A 16905-nucleotide genomic window follows, 5' to 3' on the forward strand; every position below is an offset into this window, starting at 1 on the left:
ATAATCTTGATAAATAAGCAAGAATTCACATCACTTTCATTTCCTAAATCTCCTTTCCCTTTTTTCATCAATTGTCTCTTTCATTGTCTTCTTATCTCCATTCTTCTCCTTCTATGTTGCAATGAGATAATTCAATTGCTTTATCCATTTGATATACATATCTTGAATCAAATTCCAAACCAATCAACTTGGTTCTTGAATTTCATCACACCTCAATGAATTAACCAATTATTATACCAATTTTCTTTGCACTGACGTCAATCTCAATTAGGTACTCATCAACTTGACTATACTCATCATTTCCATCAATTATTTATTTATGCATACCAATTGTTCATTCTTATTAAATGCACATCTCAACTTAATCACTTGTGCAATATCAATTCATCAATCTCTTTTCAATTTCACTCTTTCTAAGTGAGCTCTACTAGGAGCCAACCTTGTTAAAGGTTTACATACACATTTTTAGTGTAACCTGGTTAGGGGATTTTAACCAAAGATCATCTAGATCTTATTGCTACTTGTCAATACTAAAAGTGGCCTACTATAAAAGACTTAAAAACATCACTAATCAATGCTACCATATAGGATTTAAAATACTTGTTAGGTCCACTCAGTTAAGATATTTTATCTGCCACAATGGTAAGAAAGTAATAGTCAAGTGATAAGCTAGGTTTAGCACTACCTTGCTTGTACATATCTTTTCTATGCTTAGTTTCTTCCTTCTAATCTCTTTACTAGCTTATTCACACACTTTCTCTTTCAATTTCCACTTCCTCTACTTGATCTTTGCACTTCTATTATGCTTAGTTCACCTTGTTCTTCTTCCTTCTTCTTCAACAACAACTCTCACACAATCAACACATCATCAATAACTAAAAATATTCTTGTTCATCTCCTTACATAGGAAACTCCTACCTTCTAGATTCTTCTAGATTTTGCTACTTAATTATGATCATAGATATTAGATTCAATGAATTTAGTCACTCAGAAAATATAACTTCCTTGAACTCTGTGCTCATCTTCATCCTGTTAAATCTCCTTCATTATATTCCCCCACACGTAGATCTCATAACTAACTTTGACAATATCCTTCGATCTTCTCGAGCATTCTTAATTTTCATCAAAAGTTGGCCTCATATTAATCTTTCCTTTTGTTCTTCACTCAGTGAACATTTCAAGATTACTCGTGCAATACATCACTCAATTAACACAAAACTTTAAATTTTCCTTGCCTAACACTTGGTGAGAATTGTAGTAGCATGACTAACATCGTGTTTCTTATTTTACCTAGTTGATTGGTGTGACTTGTGTAGCTCGGTGAATACATGAACTTCATCACAACATTACATGATTATAAAACAATCAAACCAACACTATACTATTATAGTCCAATTCATTCAAGTATCCTTTGAATACCAACACTTATCAACTCTTCATCAACATGCTTTCTTCAAATTCTCTTCATCAATCAAATGATATGGTATTCTACCGAATTAGCATAATGTCTAACCAACTAAGGCTTGACATCAATGACAACATAACAACTAATATGACTCTTTGTATACAATAAAAATGTTATTAGTTGGGGCTAACATATTAATTATCATCCTTGTATGTCTCAGGCATGTATGGACTGGTGATTTTTTTTGCTTTGAAGCAAAACAATAAGTTGTATTATTTTAGAGAGGGAGAAAAAGTAGACATGTAAAAATTACCCTTTTACATCAATCTCAAATTTTCCATAAAAAAGGCGGATTCCTTATTGACAATCCTATATCTCATCATAATATTCTTATTATTAATTATACTAGAATATGAATATTTCTCCATAATATCATTAATATAATTAATACAACTCATTACATAATATATTTTCTATTATTATATCATGAATTCCTAGATCCCTATCTTATCTACTACATCCTCTATTTATCATATCCCCCCCCTAGTAATTACATCCACCTATTACACTTGGGATTGCCACTTATAATTTCATAGATTGATCTTTATCTTGCATTCATGCTATAACCTAAATTCCTTAGAGGACTCCTATTAATACTATGCCTCTTATCATTTTTGATTCATCCATTGTTTGGCCTTAACATTCATTGTAGTGAATTAGTGATCTTTGCATTCTAGCCTATTTTTCATTTTAAATTCCTTGATCATCCTTGCGTATTAATCTTTGCATTCATTTTAAATCTCCTATTCTTCATAGCTTCTTGTGCATGTGCTTCTAAGAGCATTCATTATTTAACACAATATCTTTATAGATAGGAGGGCCATAGAGTGGGGTTTCTTTTCAAATGCATTTGTGTTTGTTTTTTGTCTCATGTTTTGCAGGCATTTTCATTAGAATACCTCCATTATCATGGTGTTAGAATAATTTAAAAATTAGATCACCCATTTCAAGTAGAACTACGGTAAGTTCGACAAGTGTTTTTGCGATAAAGGGCTAGGGAGAAAGAAAAAGTATTATTTTGAAGAGTACAACCTCATTTGTAATCATTATACAAAAATATACATAAGGAATTATATCTCTTGAAGAGCCAAAATTCTTATTTCCCAATTATGAACTAACTCTCATCAACCTATTTGTGAAATCAAACATTGGAAAAGACCAAATGAAGCACGAAAAGAATGAGTGAATATTTTTACACATTAGTAAAAGTTGAGACATAAAAGCATATTGTTTTAAAGTCATCTTTCCAAGACACTATAATCAATTATGTAATGATCTTGACAGCTAAGTCATAAATCCCATAAGCTTCCACAATCCATGAGTATACTTTTAGTGTTTCTGGATTCAATTGTGTATCAAGTTTTTACATCAACATTTTAAATCACATGATTCTATTCATCTTTTCTTGTGTTCTCTCTATCATCTGAAGATATCTACCTCTTCTTGTATGCACTCTATCATCTCAAGAAGAATCACGTAGTGTGGTTTGAAATGTTGATGTAAAAACGTGATACACAATTCATCCATAAACACTATAAATAAACTATCTTATTCAAGAAAGGAAGAATTGAATTGTTAGAAACGAAATGTTGATGTAAAAACTTGATACATAATTCATCCAGAAACACTACAAATAAACTATCTTATTCAAGAAATGAAGAATTAAATTGCTAGAAACACTACAAATAAACTATCTTATTCAAGAAAGGAAGAATTGAATTGCTAGAAACACTTATCATCAAATTGTAAAATTGTATTAGAAAATGAAGAGAATGTTAAAAATAAGAGACTATAAAATGAAGAGAATCTTAAAAATAAAAAGACTATCTTTAGCCTCATAGACAATAAAAATAATTTCTTCTTACACAAGAAATATCGTTTTTTTTTTTAAAGAGTAATTTCACGGAGCAAACTGCAAAACACGGTTCCATCGGTTCCACCATACGAAAACCAGTTACGTGATAGCTCAAAACTACGTTAATCTAATATAAAAACCACAAGCACGGCCACATTCATTACATGTCACACTGCTACAAAATCATACCATTCTCTACAAGCGAAAAAGCGCCTCGCTGAAATATCTTTTTAATTCCTCCGCGGGAGACTCTGAAGATTTTGTTTGTACAGTCTCCAGCGCAGTAGAATCTTTTTCGGGTAAGCTTTTGTTTTCAGTTGCCTGTTTCTACAATTTGTACATACATCGAATTGTTGATTAATTCATGGGCGGGGATTTATCTGTCTTCAAGAATAATATTTTCTGTACAGATCTAAATTTACATACGTAAAAAATTAAAGGACAGTTTTCTGCTAGAAGATCTTTGGAATTTTGGTAGGAGCTGCTGATGTTTATATTTTTGAAAGAATCACGAATTCGCCGGAGGCACTGTGCAAGTTATCGAGTATTTTGTTCAAGATGAGTTTTTTCTGGTTGTCGTAAATCTGTCGTAATTCATGGTTGAAGTGTTAATTCATAAGCTTGTAGACGCTTCTGTAACGTTATATCTAGGCTCATTTGCAGGTTAGGGTAATTACGAAAGGCGATGTTTCTGGAGTGTAATCACCTTGTTAATTGGCATGTTTATTGTATGTAAGGGTTTCTAAGAGTTGCCATTTTGTAGGTTATTTTCTTCATTAGTTGAAGTGGAAGATAAAATTGAGAATTTTCTTATTAGACATCTTAGGAATTTTGAGGTTCCACATTCCAAATTTTTTATTCTTTTAAGATTGACTGACCTCAGGCCCAGTTCGGGATGAACAGGCTTGAGTCGTAGACACGTTATTAGATGTGGAGGCCGACCAAGCTGTGTGTTGCTTTGCCCATCACTAGCATGCTTTCAAATTTCATGTACAAGGACTAAAAACCGGATTTGAGCTTTTTGGTGCTCCTGAACGAGCTTGTAAAGAAAGATAGCTTAGGTTTTGAGTTCTGGCCGTCAAGGGTATGGCATTTCAACTTTCAAGTGATTATTACCAGGCAAATTTTGCTCACAAGGAGAAGTAATACATTGAGATATATGCTCGTGAAGCCAAATATGCAAATATGATTGTTGATGGTTGGTTGGCTTTTGGGAGTGTCTTTTGGGCCCTTGAACTAGTTCTTAAGGAAACATGGCTTAGCGTTTGAGTTCTGGCTGTTGTGAATATAATGTTTTAATTTTTAAGTGATTATTACTTGGATATTAAGTTCAAAATTAATACTCAAACAATGAGATATAGTGAGTTGATAATGTATGCGGGCATAGCGAGGGTGGCATCTATGGTCATTGAGCTAGATGTATGTAAAAGTTGTGATTAATGACATGATGGCACAGAAGTTTTTACGACACTGACCTCAAGTGCTCAACCCCCATTGCCTTATTATCAGCTCCTGAGAGGTCCTAAAATTCAGTTAAGTGTGAAAAGGTGCTATAACTGATTGGCCTTGGATGGTGAATCCCACCTGTTTTAAACTAAATGATCAAGAAAAATTGACATGCATTTTGCATTTGTAAAATGCAAATGGTTGTACATAAAAAATTTGCAAAACATAATTCATTTGCTTCCTACTGCTTCAATCTTCTCAACAATTATGTCACTACTGAACAAAGAAAACAGGTGGACTGTTTGATTGCGTGTTTTATTTTTTGCTTCAATCCTTGATGTTGGACAAAGCTCTGTCTAAGAATAATGGTGTGTATCTTGTTTTTGAAGAGATTACAAAAATATACATTCCAAGAAAGAGGCACCTCGCTACAGCTATTTCAATAAAATAAACTTTACCATTTGAAGCTTGGTTTAAGAAGGTTCAAAACACTTTCTCTTTTAAAATTAAAGTAGGCCCTTCCTTCCATTTTTGCCCTATTATGCTTATTACTGTTTGGTTGTTAATTCTTGCTATCTGGGGTCCTCTGATTAGTATTCAGCAACATTACATTAAGAATTGTGAAATTGAGAATGCTTTTACAGTCATGCTACATGGTCAAAATCATATAGCAGACTGTTTCCAAGGTTTTGGGAAAGTATGAAAAGTGCATTACTGACCTGTAACATGTATCTTTATGTCTTTTTTGGCAATACATCAGTGCTTAGTTGGTTTTCTGTTGATTTGGGTCCTTTGTGGAAGATTTGGTGAATATTGTAGGTTACGTTAAGGTGCCATCTTTGCTGTAACAAACCCGTATCATGTTGGGAAATGTATAGGAGACCTGTTTGTATTAATATGAGTCCACTTACAATGAACTAGAGGTCTAGTTTTACGGGTGTAATCTGAATTTAGATCATTGGTGAATGTGGTCTAGAGTGAGGCATTGGGAGACATATATTTGATCCACTATCTGTAGCAGCCGTATCTAGAGTTAATATCAAACCTGCAACAGTCAATTCCAACGTAGTTCCAAGTTTTTTCATATTAGTATTTCATAGAAATATTATTTCATGGACAGTCACTAATGTGCAATTTTTAAAAAAGCAATTGTAATGCTATGCCTATAATGTGTACACCAATAATTTAAATCAGACTTAAATGATAGTAATGTGCTTCAATTTGGAAGGTGGGTTATTGTTCTTGTTGCTATTGACAATGAATTCTGAATCGTGATATTAATTCCAAATTATGAATGCATATTATTGAGTATTGAGTTGGAGTATTGAAGTGTTCTATGCTAAGTTTCTATTATGTTTTAATGGCTTGCTTTATCCATACTTTCATACGAAGGTAACGTATACATGCAAATTACCCTATATATTTTAAAATTTCCCTATATTTATATAGCTTCCCCCTTTGCGGTCCCCTTGCCGTTCCCAAACTTGGCAAAACAATTTACTGTCTAGGAAACTTGTCCCATTGTCTCCTGCCATGCCCATCTTGGAAACTTAGGGTAACACTGTTCCTAACCCTAGTAGCAATAATCTATGTTTTAATATTTCTCAATGATTTCCTAACATGCTGTAGGATCTAAACCAGGTACATTTTGTCATTAATTCTATTCTGTCTTGTTTTACTTGGAAATGGTGATTTAGGGCAAAAACTAGGGCATCTACAAGAAGGGACATTACAACATATAAGAACCATGAAGAAATAGGTAAACTTATACTGTGATTATATTATTAAGTTCTTTCTCTTGCTTTACATAAAAAATTTACCATACACATGAACCATTCCATTCCAATTTCATAACATATGTCATTATCATACACGACATCTTAATCATAATTCGAAGATAATTTTTTTTTACAGTACACATTTTATTAGCACCGATCCTCAAAATCCAATAAAGAGTCCAAGTTACAAGTAAATTCACTAATTTCCTAACATATAACATCATAAATGACACCTAAATACACCTTAATCATAATTCCAAGACGTGACAACATTTTACAACACACATTGTATTAGCATTGATCCTAGAAAATGCATAAAATAGTATCCAAGATATAACTAAACCCACCACATGTTTTCTGCTGGTCAAGTACTATAGTGCGACTTGGAAGTAATACTTACCAACCATGAACAACTCCCTCTAAGCTGCTATTGTGGATGGGGAAGTTATTTTGAATCCACACATCAATCAAAACCTGATCCACCTTATCTATCAGTTTCACTTGACGTGGATAAAGGTATAACCCAAAAGCCATGAAGAAATAAATAGGTAAACATATATCATGATTCATAAATCCAAGATTTCACTATGTTTAACGTTGCACATTCTATTGGCAATGATCCTGTGATACAAACACAACTAAATTTGATCATTAAAGATATACAATACATTAATATTTTTAATGACTACTACTTGTATCCCATATTAGATAATAACATTCTTGAATGCAATATTTCTTAAACAAACCAAACTAGATTAGGGCAGGAAACCATGCAACCCATATTACATGACTTTCTAACACCTTAGCACATTTTCTTACTTTCTCAAAGAACCACTTACCAAACAACTATAGTGCATGAACACACAATGGCAAACAAAAACATAGAATGCACATCGATCAAGTCAAATATATTGAGGCACAAGTTATAATTATAGTAGAAAGTACAACATGATTAAGACAATCACAAGACTAGGAAACATAAGGCAATACATTTTGAAGAATACGTCCATTCAGTAAGTTGCCAGTTAACATCCTTACTAAGAAGCAATGCTGAATTAGGCACTCTGCAAGATAGGACACCCCAAGAATAAGATTGATATACCCTCACCATATTATAGTACAATAACATAAAGCATACTTGGTAAATTATCTATCACTTGTGAGTTGTGAGCCCCCATTCTTTTGGATAGAACTCTACTCTTTGAGTAGACACTCTATCTTCTAGTAGAAATCTCACTCTCTTATTTAGAAAGTCTCTTCTGTTGGGTAAACACTTCACATTTCAGTGGAAACTATGAGATAAACCTTCTTTGTACCCCATCCTTTTGGATAGGATCCTACTCTTTTGATAGATCTCTCATGCACCCTATCCGTTTGGATAAACACCATTAAATAAACTTTCTATGCAGTTGTGATGCATAATAAAATAGGGATAGGTAGCAATTACCATAGCTCAAGTCAATATATAGTATCCAATAAGTTTCTCAATACATGGAGTAAAATCAACGTATGCCAACATAGCCATCCTAGAACTCACAACACAACAAATAATTAGGCATAGGGATCTTATGAAGAGTGAGCTTTGTTAGAAAACATGGATCAGTTTCTACAAATGTAATTACACTGCCATTGTTATAGGTATTTTCCAAATGCAGATCCCAATCTCGTATAAATATAAGAGTAGGAGACATGTCTCATGAAGAGACATGATTAATCTATGATTAATCATTATTAGTTAATATATATTAACAATATAAATCACAATATAACATATGTTTTATGTATGTGTCTATATATATATATATATGATATATTATATCAACATTGTATCTTATGATTAAATCAATCCAACTATAGCTATAATCTTAACACTCCCTCTTAGCTAGGGAGGATTTGTTATGGAACACATTATGCTCTCAAGCATATGGAGATATATCATCTCAATGTGATATTCCTGGAATAACATATTTAAGGATATCAACATAAATCCATCAACACACACATATATATTAACATATATTACATATCGAATTGACTTCAATTCACTATGAGGCTAAATTTCTCAACACTCCCTCTTTAGCAAAGAGAGAACTAAAGCAATTATAATACAAGATTTGAACACCACCTTAAGTGTGGTCTATGATAAATTTAAGTTATGGTGTCCGGCAAGATTCGGCCCGAAGAATCATAACAAATTGATTTTCATGGCGTTTGGCAAAATCCAGCCCGACGATCCATGATGAGTTGATTATCAAGGTGTCCGGCAAAATCCGGTCCAAAGAACCATGATAACAGTTGCTTGTAGACATCCAACACATTTGGGCGCTACAAGTTAATGTAGTGTATCTAGGAGATAGGTCAAACCATTGATAAGGTTGTCACCTTACAATGGTTACCTTCTGGTTGATATGTTCTTTATCATGACTTCCAATACTTTGGACAACAACTTAATGAAGTCTGTCATGATAACAGGTCTACCATTTATAAGATCGTCACCTTACAATTGTTACCTTCTATTTATATATGCCAATGAAAGATCATCACCTTTCATTACATATCATATGTGAAATAGTAACCGCCATGAACCCAGTCAGAGCGTGGTACAAAAGCATTACAAGGAGTTTCACTTAGAACTTCTCCTCATAGAGAAGATATCATTCACGAAGGATTGCAGCTCAAAAGTTCTCTCTTTGAACAATGATCCTGAGAAGTCAAGTCCAGTAGTTACTCCCTTAGAGGCTGTCTTCCCCAAGGATTCTTGTCACACTCACTTTGAATCTGATATTTGGTGATAAGTAATCACTTCCTCATGATATACATAGGAGTAGGCCCTTCAAAATCATGCAGTCACACACATACATTTCTAGACTCCAAGCATCAATCTCTTAAGCTCCTGTGTTGTTTTAGAAGAAGTGTTATACTCCCTCTTAATGTAGACGAATATCATAATCACAATCATCAAAGATGTTTGCTTCAAGAGCCTCATTTTACCCATCTTGATCATCAGGGTCTTTGGAGCTACCATTATTAGATTGAGTCTACACAATATTAGGTAGCATATGTAAAGTACCAACCTTCTTTTCCTGTAAGAATATCCTCAAACATAAAGGAAAAGATCAAGGCACATAACCCTTATAGTATGTATAGAATTACAAATAAGAGAGAGACTACAAAGAGTAGATAAATATAAAAGATAAGAATACTTACCTGCACATGAAGATTTGGAAATTGTCTTACTAGATTATTTGAGAATGGAACATCTCCCCTCTAAATAAGGTTCAAGCACGAATGAAACATTGACTATTATTCCCCCCACAATGTAAAATTTCCACTCATTCCTATATTGTTGAACAATTTTTTATCAAATATGACAACTCCTTCCTAAGTTCCAACTTGCTCTTTTTGTCCATTGAAGGTCCAAACATTCATTTAGCTTAACAATAGAAGTGAACTTGTCCCTCCATTTTCCCAAACTCGTCCACAATACACCAATATCTTGATTAAGTATGATTGTGACACATGTATGAATCTACAACTCATACGTCGAGTTTCATGCATCAAGGAGAGATTCATAGATGGTTCAAATGAATTCTTAAAAGCTTCATTAACATCTCACAACAACTCAAATCTCCTTTGTTCATGCAAAGGTATTTGTATGATCTTTTGATTAAACCTATATAACACGCATCTTGCAATTTGTGTATTTCAAATTTATATCATTAGTGAATCTATCACAACGTGGTTTACTCCCTCTGAATTAATATGATCAATATCACCAAAGGTTGACTGAATCATATCCTCTATATGCTCCCTCTCTTTTAAGGTTGCCTCAAATGTTAGTCTCCCTCTAAATCTCTCTCTTTTCCTTGCAATAACATTCTCAGAGAAGATTAATGCAAATAACTCATATATATAAATACCAATAGTGAGTAGACAAATGTAATACTCAATAACAATAATTACTTATCTCATATAGATAAAGAATGACACCAGAATGATGAATCCTCTTAGGATTTGAGATTGGTAAGAAAGTTCCTCCTCATTTGGACTCTACTTCACATATTTTCATTTTCTCACTTCCTTTTGATCCACATATATTTTTATATCTTTATTCCAACTTTTCATACTATGGCGATGACTTTAAAAAAAATCATGTCTCTTTATTTTAGGTTTTGAATAATACATCTTTACCTTTCATATTCCCACAAAGAATCTCTTTATATTATATCAAATTTCTTAAATATCATGAATATATATAATTCAAATGCAATTTTAAATACATGCATGAAAAATCAAACTTTCAATAATGTTGATTTCAAATGAATACACATATAAATAATAACTCATTACTACTCAACACAAAGAAAAATTAACACGAATAACTTACCTCATTACTAATCTTTTTACGAACTGATCAACCTATTTGTCCAACAACGACCTTAATCGACCCGATACCTCCATATAATTGATATAATTCATGGGCATGTAATAACCCCAGTTGGTTATAGCTTCAACAAATACCAAACTCTTTACTAATTTAGTTGTTTGACATTTCATCAAACACTTTGCAAGCAAGTTCCGATACCGCTATAATATCCTGCGCAATTCTGGTTTTTATTTCCAAATTGCAAACTTGAGAATTTTGTCAAACACTTTGCACACAAGGGATACATATAGATATATGCCAAACTTTAATTGATACGCTTGCAAAACTCCAAACAACCAGCAACAAATGTTTTTTTGTATTTTTTGAAACATATAACATTGGTTACAAATGAGAAAATATGCATCTACAACAATAAGACATTAGGGCAACGCTTGCTGTGATTTCCAATGATATTCTAATCCTTTTTGACAAGATTCTAACAGAAATCAGATTAAACAAACCCTATCAATGCCCTAAATATCTACTCTCAAACAATGCAAAAATGTAAGAAACCTGGAATTTTTCCAAAAATCTGAGTTTTATTGTAGCAAGTCACTATAGCAAAGTTACTGTAGCAATATCCAACTTATTCCTTACTCCACAAATTTGGCCCTAGGCCACAAATTTGGTACAATGAAAAGACTAATTTGTCTTCTCCAACACCCACAACCCTTTGGAAGATATTTCACCACCTCAGTTAGGCAAATCAATGGGAGTGTTCGTTCCCAATGATCAATGAAGCAATTGCAGAAACCCTTGGCTCCACAAGTTATTCGAAAGAGTAGAAGCAACACATTCGATGCTCAACAATGAGGCCGCCCTCCCTATTTATTCTTTTCCTCCAATAGATGGACCTCCTTCTAGAAGATTCTTTTAATTAATTTATTTAACTTTAGTTATTTTTAATGAAATCAATTAAATATAAAGTCACCTTCTAATTTTAAATTTATTTAATGACGTTATAAGAAATTCATTTAATCAATTTCTCCTTATTTCCCCACTTAGCCTTCGGAGAATGTAAAGGCTAAGAACTCCACTGAGATGCAAGATGGGGACATTACAGGGCATTAAAGGTGACGAGCATTAACCTTTTATATATTTTGTAGTCCAACATCCTCGTGAGTGGGATAAGGCACTTGTACAAACAACGTTCGAGGTTTGGACAATGTGGCGAGTGGATTTGGGAGTTCTATCTTTATTGTCCGGTCTACCGGACATGGTGTCGTGGCATAAGATCTTTCTCATTTGAGTACAATTTCTTATACTTATTAATCTATACTAAAAATTTTGTGGTCAAAGATTAATATACTCTAGTTGAGACTTGAATGACTTTGACTAGGAATATCACTATCTCCGCATTGCGCGTTTCCTCTCTCTCCTCCTTTTCAATGTATATCCTCTGATGTTACCAAAAGTACAACTTGATGCTACCTCACAAAGTTTTTTTAGTAGCAACACATGTTTTTATATTTTCCGAAGCTTAAGGATCCAAAATCCTTTCTACAAAAATTTGCAGGGATCCACAAGATATACGATTCATATATTCTGTTTGAAAGGACTACATAATCAAACAACATATGCCAGATGATTGAAATGATTCCTAGGCTTGACTTTCTTCTGAAGGTAAGGTTTGTTATACCAAAGAATCTTCCCTTATCAATCCCTGTAATGATAAATCATTTTCTTTGCCCAAATCATTATGGGTCCCAACTACAAAAACTTCTGATGATGATCGAAGCCAGATTGCCCGAGTTAAGGATGTTGTTGTTCAAGGACAATCCATCCCTTCTTTCTATTCAAGAAGACAACAACCAAGCACAAGGAGTTCACAAGTTGCTATAAGACCTTTTAAAAATATCGCTCCCAATTGTTGTTTCAGATATATACTTGCTGTAACTAACACTCTAACTATTTGCAGCTCGGTGAAAACAAGGTACATGGACTCATGAAATAATCAGACACTGCTTAAGATTATTGTACAATGCTTTTAGAATCGCATCAATCATCAAAATTTCCTCTCCCACAACATGAGTTTCCTCTCCCTCTCAAGCAATACATGAACAGTGAGGACCACTCAAGGAGTTTAAGCTATCTCTAGCTTTTACCAATTCAATCATTAATTTTGTCTCAAAGGTAATGATAATGCCGTCACTGTCTTCGGAAGACTATAGACCCTAATATCCTTTGTGGGATGAATGATATTTAAAGCTGTTCCACACAAGTTTGGATATATTCTTCCACATAATGCTCAATTAATTTCCGTCCATGGTGGAGGTGTTTCATCACGATTGCATTGGTTCAATTAGTGACATTGTACCACTCTTTCGTCAATGAGTTAAATTTTTTTTTTCCCCTGCCATTCCCAATTGTCAATGTATTGACGTGTCTTTATCTCCCATTATAATCGTCTTTGTAGATGTCCTTTCTTGAACTAGTTGTATGAACTATAATGAGTATTCATCAAAGTGGATAGTAAAAAAATATGATTTACCCTTTTCAAAGGATCACATAAATCTTAACTGGCATTTAGATCTGGAAACATCGCACATACAGATGTTAACTATGTCTTTGTAATGGTAAAAACTCCTGCTGTATGGAATTGAAAACACAGTAAACCATGACATGTAGATAAGCAAAGTTAATCAACTTTTGTAATGTTGGTTCAGATCGAATAGTGGTCTGATCATGGATTCACATTTAAGGCCAATTGCTGCCCAACTCTTTCCATATTTTCGCACTACTCCTTTTCTACCGCTAGGTGAATTTGAGTTAAAGTTATCCTTACAAATAAAAGATCAAATACAGATGTCAATTAAATATATCGTAGTTGATGGCTTTAGACTCTTAGTAATTTGTCTGGTCCTCCATTGCCTTCAAACACTTGCTTACAATTTGCATCCTTGCTCTGATACCATGTTAGAAAACATGGATCGGTTTCTACAAATGTAATTACACTGCCATTGTTATAGGTATTTTTCCAAATGCAGATCCCAATCTCTTATAAATATAAGAGTAGGAGACATGAAGAGACATGTCTCTATGATTAATCATTATTAGTTAATATATATTACCAATATAAATTACAATATAACATATGTTATATATATATATATATATGTAGTATAATTATAATATTATATATGCGTGATATTATATATATATATATAATATAATGTATTAATAATATTATATATATGTAGTATAATTATAATATTATATATGCGTGATATTATATATATATATATATATATATATATATATATATATAATATAATGTATTAATAATATTATATATATGTAGTATAATTATAATATTATATAATATTATATATACGTGATATATTATATCAACATTGTATCTTATGATTAAATCAATCCGATTGTAGCTATAATCTTAACAAGCTCAACCGATACCTACTCAACCATCCTGGAATATGCATAATAGACACTCATAAAATGGTGTAATTGCAATTCAATGATTAAGGTCCATCTAGGCTTACACACTCGATGTCTAATACCAATCACTATTAACAAGCAAATATCCATCTAAAACACAGTAATTCACAAATTAAAAAAATCAAGAGATCTTCTCAAGGAAGGCTACATAAGCTTCTAAGCTTACATCCCATGTTTCAAATATTTTGTTGCCCCAAGAGACATATATGATTATTATTAAAATTATTTGATCATATTGAATGAAGAAATATTAATAAAGTGTTAAACCTATAATGCTTGGGTTTAAATTGAAAGAGGTCTAAGTTGCATTAAATCATAGAAAACCTATCTGAATTTCTTTTATGAGGAGTTTGAGTTTTCACATGAGTTTTAAGCCATAAAATAATTTTATTTTGAAAATTTTATTTCGAACAAGCACACAACATAAAGAGATCAAATGACCAATTAAATCTCTCCTGGGTTTCCTTTGAGTACTTTGAGTTTTTCCATAATGAGTGGACAACAACACTGAAAACTTTCTTGGAAGTCATGTTGTCCACTTTTATAACAAAGCAAGTTCACATCCTCATAAAACACAAATGTTGAAAAATTTCTAGAATCTAAAAACATCCAATTTAAGTAAAACTAAGCAATCATAAAATATTCAATCCCAAAATCCCAAACCTACAATTTGATATAAATATGGTTCTAGTCTATTCTTTATCCCATAACATCCTATTAAAGCATGCGTGCGTGCGCGCGCACGCGCACGCGTATGATTTACATACGGATATTTATACATACGTATATATAATCCTGTTGAATGTCATTCTACATATGATCGCTGCATTTGAAATCGATGTACAGATATATACTTTACCATTATGATTTACATACAGATATTTACACATGCATACATATATATAATCCTGTTGAATGTCATTCTACATATGATCGCTGCATTTGAAATCGATGTACATATATATACTTTAACTGAGATCATATCTCAGTCATGATCAAAACATATTATGATCCCTTTCGATTTAGATCATTATCGATCAATGTAAATATCATTATCAGGCTGCATATGAAATGAGCTCATTATGATCATTGATATATGTTTAGACTTGTGTTATGTCTAACTAATTCAGAATGGGTAAGATAATCGAACACTGAATAGGTGTGACAGTGAATGGTCACCCCTCCTTGTTATATATATACTCGATCTGCCCGATATTGCTAGCCATTGAAATCTATTAATGCAAACATATCAAAGGAACATAAGCATCATATATACAAGAACATTTGTTATTACTGTAGTGCTATATGCAGATTCTGAAGTAAATCATATTCATTGGCATCAGTATTTGAACCTGTAAACACAATCGTGCATCAGTCAGCATAATATTGAAATCTGGTTAGAAACTTTCTATGATATCAGAGCCTTGATAAGGAAAGAACTCATTAAGTTTAAGAGATCAGATTTCACATTAAGTTGTAGTCTCTTATTTTTCTTTAAGATGACAAACATGTTAAGATTAGAATCTTCGAAACTTCGTATAATGATGCTATTAAAAAAGAACAAATTAGAATTTTTTGTAAAAGAAGAAAACGAAGAATCTAAAGACGATCCAGAGAAAACTTTGTGGATCGAGAATAATGAGAAGGCCATGAAAATAATAATGGATGCTGTTTGAGATCACATAGTGCCTATTGTGGCAAAACATGCAACAACATATCGCATGTTTAAAGCTCTTGAAAATACATTCATAGTAAATAGCACTGGTAGAAAACTTGCTCTTAAAAGACAAATGAATAATATTAGCATGAATAAAGGAGAATCAATAAATGCCTTATTTATGAGAATCACAGAATTGAGAGATCAATTATCTTCAGTCAGTTATCAGATTGACAACCAAGAGTTATCCCTTATAGCATTAGGAGGACTACCAAATTCTTGTGAGTCATTTGTACAAGGTATAAGTGCAAGATCTAAACTTCCAAAACTAGATCGATTAAGATCTGTCTGTCTTCAAGAAGAGTTGAGACTAATGACTAAAGGAAAACATAAAATCATGGATGAAGACATTCATGTTCTTAACACCAGCTCTCATAAGGAGGGTAAGAAGAACACTAAAATGAAAATAAACTTTCATGGAAAAGGATAGTCAAAACAAAAGAAAGACTTGTCTGAAATTCAATGTTTTAGATGTGATCAATATGGACATTATGCATTAAATTGACCTGATCGATCAAAACTTCAAGCATCATTTGCCAAAACTGATAAATCAATTGAAGGTCAAGATTCTGAGAAATATGCCTTCTACTCAGCGTTTTCTAGTCAAATATCAACTAAGTCCAACACTTGGATAATTGACAATGAATCTTCAAGACACATCACTGGATATCAAGATAATCTAGAGAGCATGCAAATAGAAACAGATGAAGAAGTTACAGTTGGGGATGATTTTGCACATTTCGTAAAAGGACTTGGTACTTG

The 16905-nt window shown here is 32.7% G+C and overlaps 1 protein-coding gene across 4 annotated transcripts in view; it reads left to right on the forward strand.

Moving 5' to 3' along the window:
* The first annotated feature begins 3482 nt into the window (after positions 1-3482).
* LOC149578354 (coiled-coil protein) overlaps positions 3483-16905 on the forward strand; it is a 69918-nt gene continuing 56495 nt past the window's right edge. For 2 of the 4 annotated variants that reach the window (XM_089828393.1, XM_089828385.1), the window contains exons 1-2: positions 3483-3619; positions 6464-6525. The gene's annotated coding sequence lies outside the window, so the exon portion shown is untranslated. The remainder of the gene's footprint in view (positions 3620-6463; positions 6526-16905) is intronic. The other 2 variants (XM_089828391.1, XM_089828380.1) reach the window with 1 other exon arrangement.

Source organism: Cupressus sempervirens, chromosome 1 (assembly GCF_028749045.1).
Source record: "Cupressus sempervirens isolate cs-2001-9-10 chromosome 1, ASM2874904v1, whole genome shotgun sequence".
NCBI lineage: Eukaryota > Viridiplantae > Streptophyta > Pinopsida > Cupressales > Cupressaceae > Cupressus > Cupressus sempervirens.